The sequence below is a fragment of the Rhinoraja longicauda genome, chromosome 10 (assembly GCF_053455715.1).
Source record: "Rhinoraja longicauda isolate Sanriku21f chromosome 10, sRhiLon1.1, whole genome shotgun sequence".
NCBI lineage: Eukaryota > Metazoa > Chordata > Chondrichthyes > Rajiformes > Arhynchobatidae > Rhinoraja > Rhinoraja longicauda.
Window position 1 is genome coordinate 24,774,830 of NC_135962.1, and position 22,204 is coordinate 24,797,033.

Below are 22,204 nucleotides of genomic sequence, written 5' to 3' on the forward strand. Positions count from 1 at the left end.
CCCTAGTGTGTAGGATAGTGCTAGTGTACGGGGATTGCTGGTTGGCGCATACTCAGTGGGCCAAAGGGCCTGTTTCCGCGCTGTATTTCTCAACTAAACTCAGTTTCTTCACACAAAGAGTGGTGGGGGGCTGGAACACATAGAGAGGGGTGATTTTTGAGACAGATACGATAGTGGTGTTTAAGAGGCTTTCAGACAGGCACATGGAAGTGCAGGGGATCAGTGCTGGATTAACCTAGTAGCAAAAGTAGCATGTGCTACGGGCCCCGCGTTTACAAGGGCTCCGCATTAAATGCTTCTTCAGACTGAAGATTTTCTTTTTTTGAACTAAAATACTTTATTTCTGAGTGTTGTTTTGCACAAGCCAACCTTACCCTTCCCTCCCCACCCTCTCCCCAGCCCCACGACAGTTCCAACTGAGATTAAATGGCCCCTGTAACGCACGGCTCAGTTTGGGCACGGCGATCTGCGGGCGTGTCTCGGTCTCCGGTGCTGTGCAGGCCGCTCCGTCTCACCGGTCGCTCCGCACTCCGTCCCGGCTCAGTGATGCTGCCGGTCCGGGCTCCACTTCTCCTGCGGCCACTCCGCCTCTTGCTCCTCGGGGCCACTGACGAAGCCCCAGTCCACACTGATGGGCTGCCCATCCAGCTCCGACCCGCTCAAACCCTCCATGGCCATCTGTGCCTTCTTGTAGATCTCGTACTCCACCAGAGCACAGCCCTTGAGGTAGCCGGTGCGCCGGTGCAGGTTCTTGATCTCATCGTACTCGGCAAACTTGTCGTGGATGTCCTCCACGGTGGCTTCCTCGTGGATCCCGGTCACAAACAGGATCCACCCCTCCAAGGAACATTGAGGGCCTGGCTCGTCGCCATCTTGCTCCACGGAGTCGTTGTCTTCTCGCAGCCTGGATCGAGCGCCTTCCTCAGAGCCAAATCCTCGCCCCTTCCTCTTCTTCGCCTTCTCCTTCAGTTTGTGGAAACTTTCATCGCCCTCGTCATCCATGGCGAAGTTATCGTCGCCCGCCTCATGGAGATCCAGCAAAAGATGGGTGACGTTTCGGGTCGACACCTTTCCGAACAGTCTCGACCCGAAAGGTCACCCAATCCTTCTCTTCCGAGATGCTCCCTGACCCGCTGAGTTACTCCAACATTTTGTGTCTACCTCCGGAGAGTGTAGGCCCGGGCGCCACCTAACGGAGGTTGCATAGCAACCCGCCTCCCGGCCCGGGCGGCCACCATTAGTAGAGCGGGAGCACGTGGCCGCTGGCTGGGTGAGGTCACATGGGATGCGGGGCGGTGACGTCACCTTGTTCCATATTTGGGAGTGAGGAAGTTGGCAACCCTAGCTAAAGGCCCCGCACTAACTTAATCCGGCCCTGCAGGGAATAGAAGGGTTTGGATCATGTACAGGCAGATGAGATTAGTGTAACTTGGCATCATGTTCGGCACAAACCCTGTGGGCCGACGGGCCTGTTCCTGTACTGCACTGTTCTATGTTCTGTCTTCTATATATTAATGTTTACCTAACTTAATTGTTTGTGAGGATACATTTCAGAATGAACGTGCACTGAAATGCAGAGTTTGCAGCTGAAATTAAAAACGTTTGCTGCTAAATGGGAAAGATTTGAAGAATCATATTATCAGTGATGCAAGGCCAATGTATTCACTTCTGAAGCAGTCATTTATGGGAGTTCTATCTTGTGACGACTCAGTCGGAAAGAAATGTCAAGGTCTGTGTAACTATATTGATAAAGAAATGGATAGCAACACATGTACCAAGAGAGAAAATTATTCATTTATGGAAATAATAGCAAGGCTAGAATCTGAGAATATCTGGCATCATGAAATATTCAATAGAGTTTCAAGCCAAAATTCTATCTTCAGTAAGATAAGTTTTTGCTGATTACTAGTGCTCTTGGTAACCATGCATAACAAATGGGGGAGCAGAGAGAGCATGAAATATGTCAGCTACATCCCTTTTGAAATGGAGGAAGCACAATCAGAGTATTCAATACAAATTAATGACCCATTAAGAAAGAGTGAATTCATTTCTAACCTTGAAGGCACGAATCCAGAAATTACTGCTGCCAGTATTAGCAAATGACACCATGCTGCCTGGTGATTTAATGCAACGATTAACTTTTTTTTAACCAACAGCGAATGAACATTTCTGTTAAAATAGCAAAGTAACATCAAGCCAAATACATCAAACGCTGAACTAAACTTGCCAACGGTAATTTCTAGCTGGCTGAATTTTTTTGCTGATGGGTTTCACGTAGAGGGGGAGATGCCAACACGGTTTATAGACACAATAAGCTGGAGTAACTCAGCGGGTTGGGCAGCATCTCTGGGGTCAAGGAATAGGTGACGTTTCGGTTCGAGACCCTTCTTCAAACTGAGATTCAGGGGAGAGGGAACCGAGAGATCTGAAAAGTCATAGAGCAAATTAATATATGTAAAAAGACAGATCAAAGCCAGCAACGATGATCAAGGGAAGGTGAAGCGCACAATTGTCCATTGTTAGCTGTGGGGAAGGTGATAACGAGCAATTCAAACAGTGAAACTCAGCAGGACGACAGTATGTAGGTTAATTGGCTGGGTAAATGTAAAAATTGTCCCTAGTGGGTGTAGGATAGTGTTAATGTGCGGGGATCGCTGGGCGGCACGGACTTGGTGGGCCGAAAAGGCCTGTTTCCGGCTGTATATATATGATATGATATGATAAAACTAGTACCACAGCAAGGGAGGGGATGCAAGGGTGCGGGAGGGGATGCAAGGGTGCAGGAGGGGATGCAAAGGTTACTTGAAGTTAGAGAAATCAATAGTTGCCGACACGGTTTGTTGCATTTCTTCCTCACTTCACTGCAGGATGCAGGAACTACCAATCCCATGACCGAAAGCCAAACAGAATTTGTTGGATGAACTTGTTGGCATGATATCGTGCTCAGAATTGTTAACTGACTTTTGGCTAAATCAGTCACTTGTGCTAATTTATGCTTCTCCCAGATTAAGAATGCCACAGATTGAATGGGAAAAGGAAGCCCAAGAGAAAAAACAGCAGAAAAAATTTAAACAACTTACTTCAAGAAACGTCATTCTTTTCTCCCCCTAAGCATCGTATACAATTAATCAGAGTTACAGCGTATTGGAAAGATCAAAACTGCCCAGCAAGTTGCAAACATCAATCAATCAATCATTAAATTACAATGTCATCATCCTTATCGGTGACAACCCCCAACCCCCCCCCCCCTTGCGGTGACCAGCGTTCACGGAAGGCCTTCAGTGTCCCTGTGGACACCGCGTGTTCCCTCTCCAGGGATCCGCAGGGACGGACGAAGGCCCAGAAGAGGGGCAGGCAGTGGACTCGGGCAGAACCCTCGACTGTCCGCTGCCTGGACCAGTGAACTGCCATCTTAGCCAGGCCCAGGAGCAAACCGATAGGAAGATCCCCCCTCCCCCCACCCCAAAGAACCTTGATTGAGGAACAACTGATGATTCAATGAATGCTCAGGCAAATTTTATGTACCGAAACAAAGCAAGTCTTATTTGTTCCAGTTCTACAGGCACATTGGACGTAATAACAACTAGAAATAAAAATACAATAAATCATCAGTTATTATAGTTAAATCAGACAACGATAGTGCAAAATACCAAAGTACATAGTCTGAAGAAGAGTCTCGACCCGAAACGTCGCCCATTCCTTCTCTCCTGAGATGCTGCCTGACCTGCTGAGTTACTCCAACATTTTGTGAGTAAATACCTTCGATTGTACCAGCATCTGCAGTTATTTTCTTACACTTCAAGTACATACTGCAATCATAGTAGTGCAAAGCTTGTAGTCATACAACATAGAAACATGCCCTTTGGCCCAACTTGTCCACATCATCTAAAATGAATATTGGCCTTGCCTATGCTGACAAAGAAGATTGAGGAGATTAGGTATGTTGACAAATACTATCTTGAACTTCTACAGGTGTACAGTAGAGCGCATATTGACTGGTTGCATCATGACCTAGTTTCTTCTTTTTGCAGCACATGAGCATCATGGTGAAGCAGCAGTAGATATACTGCCTTACAGCACCAGAGACCCGGGTTCGATCCTGTCTACGGGCGCTGTCCGTAAGGAGTTTGTCCATTCTCTCTGTGATCGCGTTCTCCGGTTGCTCCGGTTTCCTCCCACGCTCCAAAGATGTGTAGTTGTAGGTTAATTGGCTTCGGTAAAAATTGTAAATTTACCCTAGTGTGTGGGATAGTGCTGGTGTACAGGGTGATCGTTGGTTGCCAAGGACTTGGTGGGCCAAAGTGCCTGTTTCCGAGCTGTATCTCTAAACTAAACTAAAATGTGATCACACTTAAAAAACTACCTCCTTGCTGGTAAAGTATCTTGGAATATTGTGGAAACAAAAACTTGCTTGTAATTAAGTTTGTGCCTGATCACCATCATGCTTGATGTGAAATGTACTTCAGAATGTTTAAAGCCAGGGAACCCAAAGAGATCTCCAGAGGTCCATTTGGACATTCCCATGGCAATATCCATGGCAGAACCTCACAGCTCTAGTGAAACTTCAGGGACCACCATCTTTATTTAAGTTGCACCTTAAAATTCACAGAAAGTTATAATGCCATTGCCAAGGCACGTATACATTATTAATTAGCAGCTTTCAGCACATTCTGCACATTTTTATGCCTACTACAATAATCCTGATAACTCTATTCCAGTCATGGTTTTGCTGATTGGCATGGGTATCGTTTGCAGAATATTAATGGCCGGGAGAACAAAATGTAGATTACAGTTTTGTGGGAGATTTGGATTCCCACCACGCTTCCGCTTCAAGGGAGTCAGAAAATCAGCGTCGTTGCTGCTGACTCTCAGAAATGGCAGCCTTTCAATTTGCAATGTGGGACACACTTTACTCATGTTCATAAATTATTGGAGCAGAATTAGGCCATTCGGTCCATCGTCTCCTCCGCCATTCAATCATGGCTGATCTACCTTTCCCTCTCAACCCCATTCTCCTGCCTTCTCCCCATAACCCCTGACACCCGTACTAACCAAGAATCTGTCAATCTGCGCCTTAATAATACACCCAATGACTTGGCCTCCACAACCATCAGAGGCAGTTTACCACCCTCTGACTAAAGTCTGTTTGTTGATAGCCATAGACTTGAAGGACTGATAGATTGATGCCAGTTTGTCCAGCATATTGTGTTGTGAGTAACACGGTGCTTTGGTGAACTGCTGGTAGATGGTGAAAATTGTGGACTCATCAATGTGCAAACCATCAATCGTGGATGTTTAGGCATTCCCATGTAGCTTACTTTAGAAAGACTCTTTGATACTAAGCTATAGAATTAGCCCATTGTTGACAAGAATACCCAAGTAACAATCTCAGTGTTCCACTCTCATGATCATCTGCACCATTAGTTCATTCAAATTTTTATATACTCATCGACACAGCGTGGAAACTGACCCTTCGGCCCAACTTGCCCACACCGACCAACATGCCCCATCTACACTAGTCCCATGTGCCTGCATTTGCCCATGTCCCTCTAAACCTATCCTACCCATGTATCAGTCTAAAATGTTTCTTAAACGTTACGATAGTACCTGCATCAAGTACCTCCTCTGGCAGCTCTTCCACACACTCACCACCCTTTGACACAAGCTTTTCTTCCGTCACCTCCACCTCCATGCATTTTTCTATGGGAAGGAGTCCTCACCACCCAGTGATGAACCCTTCTCCCATCTCCAATGGTCCTCCTCCTCTTGGACTCCCCCAGACGGCCTTCTACCCTCTTTCGGAGATGCTGCCTGACCAGCTGAGTTACTCCGGCATTTTGTGTCTATGTTCGGTAGTTCCTTCCCACACATTTTCAAATGCATACAATTAATTCCACCTGAGACTTTAGGAAATCCTGTTTAAGAGACTTGTTTAATCTTCTGTTGATGTTGTGTTGTCCCTGGACATCAGGACTTGCACCTCTGACAGCATCATCAGCCATTTGACATATGCAGCCGACCACAGACTTGTGCCCTGTGCCAGCGAAGACTCCCACTTCCAAATGAAACCGTTCCAGTCAGTGAAGGTTAAATGATAGGCAAAATACTGATGGGAAATGCTCACAGTGCTGGCTTCAAACATTACATTTAATTCACAGCTGAGTTGATTGAGATTTGGTGTTGTGTAACGCACCTGATTTGATTAGGGAGCTTAAAGTAAAGGAAACACTAGGAGGTAGTGACCATAAAATACGATAAAATTAAATCTCCAGTTTGAGAGAGAGAAGATGAAATCAGATGTGTTGCTATTACTGTTGGGTAAAGGCATGAGGGCGTAGCTGGCTAAAGTTGATTGGAAAGGGACGTGAGCAGGAATGCCAGTACAGCAGCAATGTCAGGAGTTTCTGGGAGGTTCGGAAGACGCGGGATCTTTTCATCCCAACGAGGAAGAAAGATTCTAAGGGGAGAATGGGGGGGAGAATGAGGCGACCGTGGTTGACAAAGGAAGTCAAAGACAGCATAAAACCAAAAGAGAAGGCATATGATAATGCAAAGATGAGTAGGAAATCAGAGGATTGGGAAGCTTTTAAAAACCAACAGAAGGTAAATAAAAAGGCAATAAGGGGACAAAAGATGTATTATGAAGGTAAATTAACCAATGATAGAAAAGAGGATAGCAAACGTTTCTTCAGATATATAAAGAGTAAAAACAAGGCAAGAGTGGATATTGGACCACTAGAAAATGTCATCGAGTAATAATGGGGAATAAAGAAATGGCAGATGGATTGAATAAGGTTTTTGCATTCACCTTCACAAATGAAGACATCAGCAACGTGTCAGAAATTCAAGAGAATCTGGAGGCAGAAGTTAGTGGAGTTGTTCTTATAACAGAGAAGGTGCTTGGGAAGCTGAAAGGTATGAGGGTGAATAAGTCACCTGGATCAGATGAACTACACCTCAGGGATCTGAAAGAGATATGGCAGATATACTGCCTTACAGCGCCATAGACCCGAGTTTGAATCCAGTCTATGTGTGCTGTCTGTATGGGATTAGCATGTTTTCCCCGTTACCTGTGTGGGTTTTCCCTGGGAGCACCAGTTTCCTTCCACATTCCAAAGACATACAGGTTTACTTGGATTGTGGGGGCAAAAATGGCCAAACACTGGGGATTGCTCTTCAGATCCATTTTTAAAAGTTGTGCTGTGGCATCTATTGACACCGGTGAGAGTCATTGGAGACCTTTGAACTATCTTTAATTTGACTTTATTGGACTTCACTGTTATATCTTTGCACTGAATGTTGTACTCTTTATCCTTTATCTGTGCACTGTAGACAGTTTGATTGTATTCATGCATACTCTTTTCTTTTCTTTGACTGGATAGCACGGAAAAAAACTTTTTCAATGTACCTCAGTACATGTGAGAACAATAAACTAAACTGAAGAAGGGTCTCAACCCAAAATGGCACCTATCTATGTTCTCCAGAGATGCTGCCTGACCATCTCTGCAGATGCTACTCCAGCCCTTTGTGCCCTTTTGTAAACTAAGAAATAGTGTGGCACAGTAGCGCAGCAGTATTGTTACTGCCTTAGACGTACAGGTTTACAGATGTACAATACTGCTCCAAAGACGTACAGGTTTGTAGGTTAATCAGATTGGTATAAGTGTAAAATTGTCCCCAGTATGTGTTGGATAGCGTTAATGTGTGGGGATCACTGATCAATGCGGATTTGGTGGGCCAAAGGGCCTGTTTCCGCACTGTATCTCTAAACTAAACTAACTAAACTTATAGTGCCAGAGACGCGGGTTCGATCCTGACCATGGGTGCTGTCTGCATGGAGTTGGCACGTTCTCCCTGTGATCGGTAGGTTTTCTCCAGGTGCTCTGATTTACCCCCACATTCCAAAGACATACGGATTTGTAGGTTAATTGGTTTCTGTAAATTATCTCTAGTGTTTAGGATAGAACTAGTGTATAGGTGATCACTGGTCGGCATGGACTTGGTGGGCCGAAGGACCTGTTTCTCGAAACTAAATAGCTTAGGAACAAAACTTAAAAATTAATAACCAACTCTCAGCATCATTCTGAACACTGTGAAATAATCCACGTTTCTCTTTGTAATAAAATCTCCAGCAACAAAACAATGCATTATTGAATGCATTGCAAATCATGTGAAGAACCTCATTCTGCTTAATCCCTTCTCCTTCAGACAGTATGTTTGAACACTGGTCCTACGAACACTTACGTCATGCATGTCAGGGTTTAATAATCGTAACATTTCAAGATTAGTGAGAAACACCTTTGCTCGTGATTTTACAACCATTTCCTTTATCTTCCTTACTCTGAGTGGAAATGAGCTGATATGTTATAATGTCACAAAAAGGATGCTTGATACGTGAGGCATCATCTGCATTTAACTCACCAGCATTCCAGAGCGCACGAAGTTGGGAGGTCATGTCGCAATTATGTAAGACGATGTTGAGGCCGCATTTAGAGTATTGTGCTCAGTTCTAGGCACCATGGTAGAGGAAGGACATTGTCAAGATGTTGTCAAGCTGGAAAGGGTACAGAGAAGATTTATGAGGAATTTGCCAGGACTCGAAGTCCTGAGCTATAGGGAGAGGTTGAGCAGGCTAGGACTATTCCTTGGAATACAGGAGGATGAGGGTGATCTTGTAGAGGTTTACAAAATCATAAGAGGAATAGATCAGATCGGATGACACACAATCTCTTACCCAAAGTAGGGGAATCGAGAACCAGAAAGGTTTTTCACTGTACCTCGGTACATGTGACAATAATAAACTAAACTAATCAGTCTGAAAAAGGGTCTCAATGTGAAACGTCGCCTATCCATGTTCACCAGAGATGAATGCCTGACCAGCTGGTTTAAGGTGAGGGGGTAAAGATTTAATAGGAACCTGAGGGGTGACTTTTTCACACAAAGAGTGCCGAGTGTATGGAATGAGCTGCCGGAGGAGGTAGTTCAGGTAGGTGCTATCGCAACGTTTAAGAAAGATTTGACGGGTACATAGGTAGGACAGGTTTCATTTACCTAGATCCTTCTTTTCATTTAGTCTAGTTTAGTCTAGAGATACAGTGCAGAAACAGGCCCTTTGGACCACTGCGCCCTTGCCAACCAGCAATCCCTGGTACACTAACACAGCCTCAATTTGCAATTATACGAAGACAATTAGCCTACAATTCTGTACGTCTTTGGAGTGTGGGAGGAAACCGGTGCACCGAGGGAAACCCCACATGGTCACAGGTAAACGTACAAACTCCATACAGACAGTACCAGTAGTCAGGATCGATCCAGGATCTCTGGTGATGTAAGGCAACAGCTCTGCCTCTGTGCCACTGCGCCGCCCCTAAACTCCACCTGTTTGCGATTGTTCTCCATTGTTTTGATAATAGTCTGCCCTTTGTTTCCCCTTACCAAAGTGCATGATTTTTACATAAAATGTCACTTGCCAAGTTTTCACACACTTCCCCAACTTATCGAAATCCTGTGGCGGAACCCAGAGATTCTCACCGCAGCACGCCCTTCCACCTATTTTCATAACATTTGCAAACATAGTTACATAAGTTCAGACGTTCATTAGCAAGGCAAGACCGCTGCACTGATCTGAATGTGAAAATGTATTGAAAGGTGGAGAGCGCAACTTGCACAGTGTTTGGAGATGTTGTTTTCCCTCAAATATCTAAAATGCAAATCTTCACGATTCTTTGCTTGGGCAAGTGTCAGAAGGAGTTGTAGGTAGAGGGTAATTTAGAGATTGCCACAGACTGCATGGAAGTGAAGATTAATTGCTGAATGAGTGGACCTGTGACAAGTAATGAACAGCTAATTTTAATTAAAAAGAATGCAGGGATTTATGTTGCATAACATCACTTGCATTTATTTGGTGCTTTATCATGTCTCTGTGGAAAATCTCATAGCAAAATTAATTTACAGCGATGTGCTTTGAAGAGAATTAGGCCAGCTATTTTGGTCATGGTCAAAAGCCTCAAAAGAAATATGGCGAATAGCCAACCAATCCCATTTTGGTTCCAATAGTTCATTGACCCTGGTGTATCTGGCAAGTAACAGTGATTTAGACTTCAGATTTTACTTTAGAGATACAGTGAGAAAACAGGCCCTTTGGCCCACCGTGTCCGCACTGACCAGTGATCACACCATCCTACACACGAGGGACAATTTACAATTTTTACCAAAGCTAATTAACCTACACATCTGTACGTCTTTGGAGTGTGGGAGGAAGCTGGAGCACCCGGAGAAAACCCACGCAGTCACAAGGAGAACGTGACTGCGGCACCCGTATAGGCGGCACCCTATGGGCGGCACACGTAGTCAGGATCTAACCTGGGCTTTGGTGCTGTGAGGCAGCAACTCCACCACTGCGCCTCTGTGCCGCCCTAGATTGATTAAATAATTAGGTGATATCAAAATCATTATGATCGTAATGTACAAGCATTTGCTCATGAACTGTTAAAAAGCCAATGGAATGAAACTATAAAATTGATAGATAGTGATTATAATTTTATCTATTATTTTATAACTTATATTAACTGCAACGATGATGATTACTTTTAACAATTTTTTACATTTCCTACAATTTCGTAAGGCATTTAACACAAACTTGCATCATAATTTTCACCGAATACGTAGACTGCCGGACAGCAATTTGGGGGAGAAAATCAACTGGAAATAAATCTCTAATTTCTGAATGTCTGAAGAAGGCTCCCGACCCAAAACGTCACCTATCCATGTTCTCCAGAGATGCAGCCAGACCTACTATGTTATACCAGTACCCTGTGTCTTTTTTTTGTAAACCAGCATCTGTAGTTCCTTGGTTCTACTTTCCAGATCTCTACATTTCCTTTGTTTAATTAATTTGGTGGAAAATGGGGTTGGCTCTACAAGTAGAGTATCATCTCCTCACCACAGTCTGAGTTGTGTTCATGTACCATAGACCATCCTCTGGCATTCTCTGGCAGCTCATTCTATATACAGACCACCCTCTGGGGCAGCGCAGAGCAGCGGGTGGGCAGCACGGTGGCGCTGTGGTAAAGTTGCTGCCTTACAGCGCCAGAGACCCAGGTTCGATCCTAACTATGGGTGCTGTCTGTACGGGGTTTGTACTTTCTCCTTGTGACCTTGCGGGCTTTTTCCGAGTGCTCCGGTTTTCTCCCACACTCCAACCACATGCAGATTTGTAGGTTGATTGGCTGCTGTAAATTGTAAAGTGTCCCTAGTGTGTAGGATAGTGCTAGTGTACGGGTGATCACTTGTTGGTGCGGTCTCGGTGGGGCAAAGGACCTGTTTGCACGCTGTATCTCTAAAGTAAGTCCCTCGATCAGTGACATTGCTGCATCTTTGCATAGCCCATCAATGCCTCTACTTCCTTAGAAGACTGAGGAGATACAGTATGACGACAAATACTCTCTTGACCTTCCACAGGTGTACAGTAGAGAGCATATTGGCTGGTTGCATCATGGCCTGGTTCAGCAACTCGAAAGCCCAGAAATGAAGAACCTTGCAAAAAGTGGTGAACACTGCCCAGTCCATCACAGGTACTGACCTCCCCACCACAGCAGGGATCTACAAGAGTCACTGCCTCAAAAAGGCAGCCAGCATCAGAGACCCACACCAGCCTGGCCACACTCTCATTTCACACTCCTGTCATCGGGAAGAAGTTATAGGAGACTGAAAACTGCAATGTCCAGGTTCAAGAGCTGCTTCTTCCCGACAACCATCAGGCTAGTAAACATTATAACCTCCACCTGAGCTCTGATCTATTTAGACTTGGGGGGGGGGGGGGGGGGGGCATTATTTTTGGCTTTGCACTATTATTATTTGCTTGTTCTTTATACATCTGTGCTAATCTTTTTGGTTGTTTATTATGGTGTTTACAGTGAACATTTTTTACATAACTATTGTGCTGCTGCAAGTAAGAATGCCATTGTTCCGTTCCGGAACAGATGATAATGAAACACTCTGGACTCTTGATTCGTGTCAGAAGTAAAGATCCTAGTTTGTGCTTAGTTTCCAAACTGCGACATTATGTTGTTGATGCTATGGGCTTTCATTTTCCATTTTTTCCCCCAGACTGGATTGCTTATAGATGTAAACAAAACTGAGATAGCATCGTTCCAATTAGGAAGTAACTCAGCGGGTAATGGCAGCATCTCTGGAGAAAAGGAATAGGTGAAGTTTTAAGGTCAAGACCCTTCTTCAGAGTCTGAAGAAAGGTCATGACCCAAAATGTCACCTATTCCTATTCTCCAGAGATGCTGCCTGACCCGTTGAGTTACTACAGCAATTGTGTGTCTATCCTTGGTGTAAAGCAGCATCTGCAGTTCCTTCCCACACTACTCTGGCAAATTGGAAGTGCATGTTGACAAAATTCTGTTTGGACCATGCATGCAAGTTAGCCCCAACTGGATTTTGTGAAAATCTTTGGCAGCTACAAACATATAAATGAGGCTGGAAACAGCTGTAGTTGGCAAAGACTCCATTCACTACATACACTAATTGCATGAACACCTACATGACCGATTCCCTTCCAAAAATCAATTGCATTTTTTCCCAACACCTTCCACGATTTCTTCACATGTTGCTCTTTGGATGGCCGCCGAGAAGTGTACTAATATTTTCCGAGTTGAGCAGTGAAAGGCTTACATCATTCCCATTGTAGGAGGGAATTTGGTGCTATGCCTGTACCCGGAATCTGGCTTTACATGGGGCCAGTGAAGATGAACAAAATGCTGGAGCAACTCAGCTGGTCAGGCAGAATCTGTGGACAAAAGGATGGATGATATTTTGGTCCAGCTCCTCACCATTCCCCACACCCCCTACTTTCAATCTGAGGAAGGGTCCCGACCCTGGTTCTCGATTCCCCTACATTGGGCAAGAGACTCTGTGAGTCTATCCAATCTATTGCTCTCTTTGTTCTATACACCTCTATATGATCACCTCTCATTTACCTGCGCTCCAAGGAATAGAGCCCTAGCTTGCTCAACCTCTCCCTGCAGCTCAGTCCCTCGATTCCTGGCAACATCCCGTAAATCCTGGCAACATCCCTGTAAAGTTGAGTATAGTATAGTATAGTTGAGTATAGGAGCAAAGAGGTCCTTCTGCAGTTGTACAGGGCCCTAATGAGATCGCACCTGGAGTACTGTGTGCAGTTTTGGTCTCCAAATTTGAGGATGGATATTCTTGCTATTGAGGGCGTGCAGCGTAGGTTTACTAGGTTAATTCCCGGAATGTCGGGACTGTTGTATGTTGAAAGACTGGATCGACTAGGCTTGTATACACTGGAATTTATAAGGATGAGGGGGAAACTTATTGAAACATAAGATTATGAAGGGGTCGGACACATTAGAGGCAGGAAACATGTTTCCAATGTTGGGGCCAGAAACAGGGGCCAGAGTTTAAGAATAAGGGATAGGCCATTTAGAATGGAGATGAGGAAAAACTTTTTCAGTCAGAGAGTTGTAAATCTGTGGAATTCTCTGCCTCAGAAGGTGGTGGAGGCCAATTCTCTGAGTGCTTTCAAGTGAGAGCTAGATAGAGCTCTTAAGGATAGCGGAGTCAGGGGGTATGGGGAGAAGGCAAGAACGGGGTACTGATTGGGAATGATCAGCCATGATCACATTGAATTGTGGTGAGGGCTCGAAGGGCCGAATGGCCTACTCCTGCACCTATTGTCTATTGTAAAGTATATCTCATATTAAGTTTAAATTCTATTTGGCCAAAACCGTCAATTGTGTCTGAAAAAAGTTTATCAGAATTCTACTTCCCCGGCTCTCTCTCAATGCTGGCAAAGCATTCATCTGAATGCTTTGATTCTATGGCATCTTAAGCAAAGATGATCTCACATGCCTTCTTAACCAGGCTGAAAGATCTGACAGTACCAATAGCCTTACGTTCTTGGGGGTCAGAGAGAAACCATAGCATTTCTGGGTGCAGATGCAATTTGAGTGATTTGACAAATTTAAAAAAAAACATTTAATATGTGCAAGGAATGTACACAGCACCAACTTTTGAAAGCTGCTTTGAATTTCAATCTAATGAATGCAAAGGAGCCCCACTGAAGATTAGATAGTATGACAACACATCTTGCATTTATATGATGCCTTAATGTAGAAAAATATCTTCAGGCATTTGGAACACGTTGTACTGCAATCACAATGTCTCAATCAAAAACAGCAATGATTGGGAAATATTTATTTTCAGGCTGTTCGCTACGGCTAGCAACATGCATTAGGCATTCTACTTTATTGCACTATCTTGATGTGTGCTACACGATGGATTAGTTTTTTTTTAAACCAGTATGCACAAAGAAAACACACAAACAGCAGAGCACCAAGGCACATTCCTTGTATATGCACATACTTGGCCAATAAACTCATTCATTCATTCATTCATTCATTCATTCATTCATTCATCTCAATGAGGACTATGAGAAATAGGTGCAGAAAAAGGTCACTTGCCAATTTATAACTTATGAACTTATCTCCCAACTTAATGAAGCCAAAATGGGTTACGACTTGATTAAAGTTTGGGACAAATACTCTAGATATTATAGCGGGAGAAAATTAACTGACACAAGTGGAACTAAAAGATTAAAAAAACATTTTGGAAGTTCAGAAGAAGGATTTTAATGTTTTTGAAAACCAATGTAGAAAGCACTTCTTGCAGCTGTAAAATAATTGTATATAGGCGATGTTTCAGAGGTGCTATAACAAGTAGAAGCAGTGTTCTGTATAACTGAGGAAAATTAGCTCTGCCACTTTCACATTGAGGCATTGGTTACTGCTCATTTCCTGATGTGCGAAGAACGAAAGAGCAATCCACAATGGTTTTATCATTGTCAGCATTCAGCAGCTAACTAATGTGCAAAGGCTCAGCCAATAATGAAGTCATTTACATGCATGACAAGGTCTTCATTCATGCGCCTCTTTACAGACTCCATGAAGTGTTGTTTTATTTAATCAAAAAAAAATTTACACTTGAATACAGCTGCAGCACCAGTTAACAGTGGACCAGCTGCCTCTGTGCCAAAACCGTTGCACAATGACTGCTTCAACGCTTCCTTTGGTGTTCGCTTCCGAAGCTCACCAGAAGTGACAGGTGTGATTTACTTGAAAGCCGCAACCTGCCTTATTTCCCCCTATACTTCATCTCCGCACCTCCATTGGTTACAATGTAGTAATGGATCACTGGTAGATTTTAACATGCCCCAATCACTGCTGGATCTGGAAATGAATAAAACGACTGCAAACTTCTCAGTGAGGGGCCCGGAGGCAGTCCTCCTTAATTACAGGCTGTATTTCTGTGTGCAAACATGGGTGAAAGTGGCACAGATTTGACAGTAAATATTAATCATTCACTTGATGAGAAACATGACTTTAGAAATGGAGAGACGAGTGTTTTCTATGTAAGCGGCAGAAGCAGAGAACCAGAGGCAAGTATTGGTCGTATCAATTGCGGGAAGGTGCATAGGTAGAGTTGTTGCCTTAGAGAGCCAGACACCCGGGTCTGATCCTGACTAAGGGTGCCATCTGTACGGAGTTTGTCTGTTCTCCCTGTGACTGCATGGGCTTTCTCCGGATGCTCCACACTCCAAAGACGTACAGGTTTGTAACTTAATTGGCCTCAGTAACATTGTAAATTGTTCTTAGTGTGTAGGATAGTGCGAGCGCATGGGGATCGCTGGTCGGCAAGGACTCGACGGGCTGAAGGGCCTGTTTTCACGCTGCATCTCTAAAGTCTAAAGATCATGGCGGCAGAGATCAAATGTGCTAGTGAATTCAAGGGAACTACAGATTCTGGTTTACAAGCAAAGACACAAGATCTGGAGTAACTCAGTGGGTTATGCAGCATTTCTGAAGAACATGGATAGGTGGGAGTGAAGAAAGGTCCTGACCCGAAAAGTCATCTATCCATGTTCTCCAGAGATGCTGCCTGTCCAGCTGAATTACTCCAGCACAGTGTCTTTTTTTCTAAGTATATTAGTCCTCTATGATCTTGAGTTGAGTAGAATGAGGGGTAGCCTTATTGAAACATACCACATTCTCTAATTGCCTAAACATACGTCACACTGTACACTGAAAACCCATTGTCCACTGACTACAGAGTGTGGGTTGTGACAACAACTTTTTTTATCTCGTTAAAGATTAAGTCGACAGAAATAATTATCAATGTCTCAATATTCCAGCCTGAAAAAAAATCATGTAACTCACATCTAATCATTTAAGTCAGCTTTAGTTTAGTTCAGTTTCGAGATAAAGCACGGAAACAGGCCCACCGAGTCTGTGCCAACCACCGATCGCCCCATAAACTAGCACTATCCTACACACTAGGGACAATTTACAATCTTTACCGAAACCAATTAACCTACAAAATTATACGTCATTGGCATGTGAGAGGAAACCAGAGCACCCGGGGAAAATACACGCAGTCACTGGGAGGACATACAAACTCCGTACAGATAGCACCCATTGTCAGGATCGAATCCGGGTCTGCGGGTCTCAGGGGCAGCAACTCTACCCAATACCACCATGCTGCCCGATCTTCCAAGGCTTAACTCCCACTGAACACATTAAAACATAACGCTTTTGGAAGCAATAGAGAGGTAATGTTCACTTTCGTGAAATATAATGCATGTTGCATTTTATTTATTTTTGTATAGCATATATCCTATGTAAAGATCTAAAAAAAAGACGGCTTCTATACAGCTTGCATCCCACGCAGCCCTCTACTTTGAAGTGCAGTCACTGATACTGTGGAGAGACATGTGGCAGCTACTTTGCATATGGCAATTGTGTTATAAATTGAAAATTAATCTCCGCTTCAGTGAGAAAGATTAGCCAGGAAACCAGAAGGATTTCTGCCACCGCCTCCTCCCAATGTCAAAGGATATTCTGCATCCACTTATCAGGCTAATGAGGTCTTACTTAAGCATTTTGTAAAAAGCGTGACCCCTGACAATATCAGTGTCATGCACAGATCACCGCGGGGCACGAGGCAACATTGCTCACTGCTGTCCACTTTGTAGCCAGGTAGTATAACTAATAAGATAATCAAATAAAGACAAAAAAGTGCTGGAGTAACTCAGCGGGTCAGGCAGCACCTATGGAGAACATGGATAGACGACATTTCGGGTCAGGATCCTTTAGTTAAGTTTAGTTCAGAGCCGCAGCTCGAAATAGGCCCTTTGTCCCACCGAGTATGCACCGACCAACGATCACCCTGTACACTAGCATTATCCTACGCACGAAGGACAAGTTACAATTTTTACCGAAGCCTACGTATCCTGATTATGGGTGCTATCTCATATGGGGTTTGTTCCTTCTCCCTGTGATCCTGGAGCTTTTCTCCTGGTGCTCAAGTTTCCTCCCACACTCCAAAGATGTACAGGGTTGTAGGTTAATTGGCTTTAATAAATTGGAAATTGTCCCTAGTGTGTAGGATAGTGCTATTGTACGAGGTGTTCTCTGGTCCTTGTGGACAGTGGGCCGAAGGGCCTGTTTCCATGCTGCATCTCTAAAGGATCAAGGTAGTTGCTGTGCATACTGCCAAACAAGTCTCTGGGCTCATAAATTCACAAGTGATAGGAGTAGAAAGCCCAATAAGTCTACTCTGCCATTCAATCATGACTGTTCTATCATTCCCTCACAACTCCATTCATCCTGTCTTCTCCCCATAACTCATGACACCCATACTAATTAAGAATCTGTCAATCTCTGCGTAAAAAAAATATATCTATTGACTTGGCCTGCACAGCCTTCTGTGGCAATGAATTCCACAGATTCACCAGCTTCTGACTAAAGAAATTCCTCTTCATCTCCTTCCTAAAGGTAGGTCTTTTTATTCTGAGGCTATGGCGCTGGTCCTTGACTCTCCCGATAGTGGAAGCATCCTTTGCACATCCACTCAATCTAGACCTATTGCTATTCAGTAAGTTTCAATGAGGTGCAGAGCTCAATGAGGCTCTCTGGATAAGGGGCAAAAATTGGCACCCAGTAGGTGTTAACAAATTACCAGCTGAATTCAGACTGCAGCCAGGCATGGAGCAGTTACTCCATCTTCCTCGGGAACAAATGGAGGTTTTCTCCCGAGACCACAATACATAAAACTCCACTCAGAAATAAAAGAGCTACCAAATGAGCCCAGCAGAGTTCAAGTACACTGCGCCAACCTTTGAATGTAGGTACCAGGACATATACAAGTAATGTATAATTAATCATTGTGGCAGGCCATTCACCACAGGGGAATACTTATTAGTTATATTTAGTATGGGAATAGATATTGAATTACCACAAAAATTGTAATATTTATATGCACTATGAAATTTTGATTTTAATATCTTACTTTATCCCTCCCAAAAGAGTTCTGCTTTAAAGCATTTGCCCTTGGATAGGTCATGTCTGTTTTCGGCTGTAATATCTGTGTATGCTCTGTGTGATTAGTGGATTAAATAACTGAATCAAAATCCTCATCAAAATGCTAATAATCCATTCTTTGTAGAAACTCAGCTGGACCTTGCCTTGCATTTCAATGTTCAGAATTGTCTCTGTATCTTCACAGCTTGCACCACGAGGTTCTACATCAGGGTACGATGAATTCCACTGCTTCAGGTCATCAAGTCATTGCGTTGTACAGCAGGGAAACAGGCCCTTCAGCCCAACTTGTCCAAACCGACCAACTTGCCCCATCTACACTAGTCCCACCTCCCCATGTTTGGCCCATATCCTTCTAAACCTTTCCTAACCATGTAACAGTCAAGTTTAAATGGAGACATACAATTAATTTGGGTTTAATGATCTCCTTGTTGCTGGATGGCTCACATAGTAGGTTTGGCATCTTGACTAAAAACCATGGACTTTAAGGGACTAAAGTAGCATGGTAAATTAGCTAAGTTGCAGGGAACTTTATAGTAGTTTAGTTTACTTTAGTTTAGAGGTACAGTGCAGAAACCGGCCCTTCATCCTACTGAGTCCGTGCTGATCAGCGATCCCCATATACTAGCACTATCCAACACACTCGGGACAATTTACAATTTTATCAAAGCCAATTAACCTACAAAAAGGCGTCACGGTGGCACAACGGTAGAGTTGTTGCTTTACAGCGCCGGAGACCAGGGTTCGATCCCGACTATGGGTGCTGTCTGTACAGAGTTTGTACATTCTCCCCGTGACCGTGTGGGTTTTCTCCGAGATCTTTGGTTTCCTCCCACAGTCCAAAGATGTACAGGTACGTAGGTAAATTGGCTTGGTATGAGTGTAAATTATTCTTCGTGTGTGTAGGATAGTGGTAATGTGCGGAGATTGCTGGTCGGTGCGGACTCGGTGGGCCGAAGGGCCTGTTTCCGCACTGTATCTCTAAACTAAACTAAACCTGTACGTCTTTAGAGTGTGGGATGAAACCGGAGCACCTGGGGAAAGTCCATGCAGTCACATGGAGAATTACAAACTTTGTACGGACAGTACCCATCGCCAGGATTGAACCCAGGTCTCTGGCGTTATAAGGCAGCAACTCTATCGCTGCTCCACCCTAGTAGTTGGTAGAGAAAGCCTGCTTTCCAGATTACAGGAATGGGAACTGTGGAGTTGTGTGGGTGTGCGGTAGATGCCTTCCCGAGGTGCAGTGACCGTGAATCTGGGAACCCGCCTGGAGGATCCGAAGGCTGGTCGGATCACAGCCTGTCCAGGGATGCCACCGGGCTTGGACCCTGCTCATCCCCTGACCAGAGAACCAATCAGGAAGGAGCTGCTGGAGACGTCAGACGCGAGGAGCAAGGCAAGGGCCGGTGGGAGGGTGAACCAGGGTAATGCCCCCAGCGGGGTAAGGTCGGCTGCAGGAGGCGTCCGCAGGTCACAAAGATGGCCGGGCGAGGAGAGGGACGTCGGTTCGCGGGCCAGCCGCAGGCAGTGGATGAAAGCCTTGCAGGAGCTGGGGCTTACCAGGGATCCAGAAGACCGAGAGCACGGGCGGACCGGACTTTGGAAAAAGTTGCAGATGTGACAAATAAAGCACCTTAAAACCATTAGATTCACTTGCTTCCATGATCTAATCACAGTGATTTGAATGAGGTTAGTCAATCGTTTCCTGGTTTGAACTTATATCAGAAATGAGTAGCTATATTAACCTTCCACATACATACATATATACATGATTCAAATAACCAAACCATTTGCAACTGTCTACCGGAACCCACGACCCTAAATAACTTGAGTAATTGCATCAGTATCAAACTTGATCATTAGAGGAATGACTCAAACATATTTACTGCAGCTGGCATGGAACTTTAGCACCCATTGCAGCCGAGTATTTATCCATGTGGACAATGAACAGCCGGCTAATTGTCCTCCATTTTCCTGAATGAAAAAATTTAGTCTCGCTCATCACCCTTGCATCGGAAGCTGCAACTTGATAGCACATTCAGAGACAGACTTTGTGTCGGAACTTGCTTTTATCATAACCATGACTGCAGAACTTGATGTATTCTTTCCCCTTTCCCACAACAGGTTAGTAGCACCACTCAGTGTTACTCTGTTATGTGTGGGAAATACGTGATCCAAGGTCAGATTTATTTCTGTTTATAATGTCAAATGACCCTAAAACTAATCCTGTTCCTATATGTTGTCAATAGTTCAATGGTTCAATGGTGCCATATTTGTCATATATGCAACTGCGCAGTGAAATGCTTTTTGCCTCTCTTACTTATGCTGCAGTCACAATTTTTGGCGCCATTGTTCAAAGTTCAAAGTCTAGTTAGCCTGCGCGCTCAAAGTACTGGAGCAGTTCCTGCGAACTGACGTCCCTCCTCTCATTGCCCGGCTATCTATGTGTCCTGGGGGCGCCCCCTGCAGCTATGGGTGCCAACTATAGCACTCCCAAATACGGGACAAGGTGACGTCACCCAGCCAGCGGCCAAGTGCTCCCGCCCCACCAATGGTGGCCGCTCCGGGCCGGGAGGCAGGTTGCTATGCAACCTCTGTTAGGCGGCGCCCAGGCCTCCGGGCCTACACTGTCCTGACCGACCTACACTGTCCGGACGGTAGGCACAGATTTTAACCAGCATCTGCAGTTTTTTGCCTACAGCGCCCCCGGGCCTAATATGGGACAAGGACGGTCCCGTACGGGACAAGCCAATTTAGCTCAAAATACGGGATGACCCGGCTAATACGGGACAGTTGGCAACCCTACTTGCAGCCGACCTTGAAGGCAGTGGAGGCGTTACCCTGGTTCAACCTCCTACCGGCCCTTGCTCCTAGCACTCAGCTCCCTTCCGGTCACGCTGTCCGACGAGCCTTCGGGTGGGTTGCTGGTCCCTCCGACCGACGAAACATTTGTTGTTGAAAAGGATTGCTCTCCAATGGATTGAGCAAATTCACATGTAGCGCTTCAACTGCAACTGTCTGTTCTGGATCCACTCAATACGATTGATGTTAGGGAATTTAATAAATGTGCCTTCATTTTCTTGGATGAAGGGATTAAAAGTACTATTAGCAAATTTGCAGATGATACAAAGCTGGGTGGCAGTGTGAACTATGAGGAAGATGCTATGAGGTTGCAGGGTGACTTGGACAGGTTGTGTGAGTGGGCGGATGCATGGCAGATGCAGTTTAATGTGGATAAGTGTGAGGTTATCCACTTTCGTGGTAAGAACAGGAAGACAGAATATTATCTGAATGGTGTCAAGTTAGGAAAAGAGGAGGTACAACGAGATCTGGGTGTCCTAGTGCATCAGTCACTGAAAGGAAGCATGCAGGTACAACAGACAGTGAAGAAAGCCAATGGAATGTTGGCCTTCATAACAAGAGGAGTTCAGTATAGGAGCAAAGTGGTCCTTCTGCAGTTGTACAGGGCCCTAGTGAGACCGCACCTGGAGTACTGTGTGCAGTTTTGGTCTCCAAATTTGAGGAAGGATATTCTTGCTATTGAGGGCGTGCAGCGTAGGTTAACTAGGTTAATTCCTGGAATGGCGGGACTGTCATATGTTGAAAGACTGGAGCGACTAAGCTTGTATACACTGGAATTTAGAAGGATGAGAGGAGATCTTATCGAAACGTATAAGATTATTAAGGGGTTGGACACGTTAGAGGCAGGAAACATGTTCCCAATGTTGGGGGAGTCCAGAACAAGGGGCCACAGTTTAAGAATAAGGGGTAGGCCATTTAGAACTGAGATGAGG

The 22,204-nt window shown here is 44.6% G+C and overlaps 1 pseudogene; it reads right to left on the bottom strand.

Moving 5' to 3' along the window:
- Positions 1-540: 540 nt before the first annotated feature.
- On the bottom strand, positions 541-2,109 carry LOC144597517 (RNA-binding protein 8A pseudogene; annotated as a pseudogene).
- Positions 2,110-22,204: the final 20,095 nt, after the last annotated feature.